Consider the following 2835-nt stretch of genomic DNA (forward strand, 5'->3'; position numbering starts at 1 on the left):
ATAGTGACTCAGCCAGTGATAGCCACTCTATCCCCTTAATGGACAATGCCACTATCTGCATCCCCAGCTTCTTCTGGAGGTCAGCATGAGGAATGCAAAGGGAAGCTCACCCACCCCCAGGGATGGGAATACTCATGCCTTACCTGCCAGCAGCTCAGGTACAAAAGCTGCTAAAAGCACCTGGGATACCAGAGATTTATCCCTCTACACCATGTCACTGGCCAGTGGATATCCTGCTGGTTGCTGTGCCTGATGTCATGTAAAGCAGGTGTGGAGTTGATAGCAGTGTGGCTGCTGCCAATGACCTCTGAATTCTATGAGAAATGGGTTGTAGTACAGAATACCTGCACAATGGTGGTTCTGTGGAGACAAGGTGTGCTTCTCAGCATGTTGCATGTCATGCCAAGGAACTGCTGTAGAATTTGTGAGGCTGACTTCTGTAGAAAGAACAGCTTTCCTTTCAGATGGTGAATGGTCCTTGGTGCAAGGATGGTTAATGTTACACAAACCTTTCTGTCATTAAGATAGATATTTCATACAGCTCCCTTGATTACACATGAGAGCAGCACATGTCTTCTATTTCCAATATGATGTCTCTGTCAACACTGTAGCCACTGACACTGTCTGAGTTATGGAGGTGATCCTATATTAGCCACTGGTGGATCTTTCTGTAACACAAGTGGCTATAATATCATGGATACTGACTCCAAAGGTGACCACTAACACACGCTGTCCACCTATGGCTGCTGCTACTCCTAGCATCCTAGTGGAAGCGATACTCCTGTCCACCATCAGTTCCTGACATTGAGAATACCTGACCACCCCTGTTCATAGTGCTAATTTTATATATTTTTAAATCATGGTGTCATATTTCATTTTTCTGTCATTTGGATACGCTCTGGCATTTCATTTGCATGTCATTATATGACCATTAACATATGATGCATACCATGCTATTACACTGATAATTAAGTGATACATGTTTCCCTGAATTGCCTCTTCCCTGTGCATTGTTACTCACCACACTATTTTGTATGAAGCACTGTGCGATTAATTTCTAAATACCTCAGAAAAACTTGAAACTAAATGAATGGGTACATTGCAACAATAGAGCGTATGTTATCACCTCAGTGGGTTTGACATAGTCTCACTATCCAGTCAGGAAGTCTCCCTTTCTGTCATAATGGCACAGATTATGAAAGGATAAATAAATGCTGATAGCAGGTATGATTTTTTTCTATGTGTATGGAAAAATCAGTGTTATTTTGTATGACTGGCTATAGATGTTAGTTGTCTTTATTCAGGACATATCCTTCTTGCAATTATAGCCATCATTAAAAGCTGTCAATTAAAAATACATAGCCAAGGTAATTATAGACTTGAATATTTGACAACTAAAATCCAAGCTAAATACATTTTCTTAACTGTCATAATATATACCGATCTAATCTGCTTTGTGGTTCCCATCTTTATAACTTAAAATTGTCATTGATCTGTCTGTGTTTACCTTATAACTTCTAAGATTGTTATTGATCTGTCTGTGTTCACTCATGCAAATTATGAATCATTTTGCTTCTTCTAGTTGATTATTTTATGTTAGCCATAAATAATTATCAGCTTCATTTGAGTGGTGCATATTACTGTGTTAACAAAAGGCAATAGCTTTAAGGCATACTTGGTTTATCTTTGGTCTCTTACGCCTGTTCCTCATTTGCAGAATTTTAACTGTGTGCCTTTGGGGTAAAGTTAAACACAGCCCACATAAGTACTACTTAATCAAAACCAAGCCCAGTGGATTGTTAAAGGTACCCCCCATCATACCCCCCTTAGAGTAGTGCATCTGGAAGAAACTTAGCTCTCAGCATCCTGGTACAAGAAAGCGACAGAAGGATCCTTGCTCTCAGACTGAAAAGCTTCATTGTTTCAAAATATTTCAGCGGATTCAGTATGACTGCATACCTTTCTACTACCGTATGAAGCTGCTGGGTCTTCCTTTAGGAGCAATCCTGCAGGCAGTGAGTGACTCTCTTCCTATTTAACAGAAACTTTTTGTTTTATAAAATTTGCAAGTTTGTTGGCATGACAGCTAAAGGTGTTAAAAGGCAAAATAAAAAGTAGGTCTATACAGTAGAATATAGTAGCTTAAACAGTTGGATTAAACATCAGCGATTCATCTATAGTTCCTTGCCAACTTTAGGACTGTAGTCCATCTACACTTAAGTCAATGTTTTCATTTTTGTGCATGAAGAATCAATATTCTAACTGTGTAAGTAAAGTTTCCTTGAACTTTAAATTCTAGACGATGAGAAGTACCTTTTTATGCTTATGTTAAACTTGTAACAATCCAGTATGATTATCTTGGCAATAACTCCGGAGAAGACATCAAAAGTTTGACAAAAAAGAAAATGAACAGCAAAGCAGATGCTTGATTTACCTTAGTAACCAATAAGAAATGACTATTTTTCCTTACAAAGGCATAAGAAAATAATGCCATATGTCTGTGTGGAAACTACAAGAGTAGTAAGGATTTAAGAGCCAAGTTTTAATTTACACAGATGTGTGCTCATTATTAAATTAACGCAGGAAGCTGTAGTTTATCCAGATGTAGAAGTCTTCTTCACCAAAAGAACAGCACTGAATTATAGAAGCGAAGTTTTCACACATCAATTACATCTCCAAACTTATTTCTTTTAAATAAAGGAAATCCTACTGATACACAGGACTGCAGCTGCATATATCTTTAAGAGAGAAGATGCATGACTCTGACTACCCATCCCCCTTTGCAAGACTTGAAGGAAACTAAGCAGTCTGTTAATTCCCAAAGGCACAAAACTT

At 38.3% G+C, this 2835-nt stretch overlaps 1 protein-coding gene across 2 annotated transcripts in view; it reads left to right on the top strand.

Annotated features, from left to right (window-relative positions):
- The first annotated feature begins 1905 nt into the window (after positions 1 to 1905).
- LOC122807037 (cell surface hyaluronidase-like) overlaps positions 1906 to 2835 on the top strand; it is a 615869-nt gene continuing 614939 nt past the window's right edge. For both annotated transcript variants that reach the window (XM_044077936.1, XM_044077937.1), the window contains exon 1: positions 1906 to 2015. The gene's annotated coding sequence lies outside the window, so the exon portion shown is untranslated. The remainder of the gene's footprint in view (positions 2016 to 2835) is intronic.

This window comes from Protopterus annectens, chromosome 7.part0 (genome assembly GCF_019279795.1).
Source record: "Protopterus annectens isolate FY-2018-M chromosome 7.part0, PAN1.0, whole genome shotgun sequence".
NCBI classification, from domain to species: Eukaryota; Metazoa; Chordata; order Ceratodontiformes; family Protopteridae; genus Protopterus; species Protopterus annectens.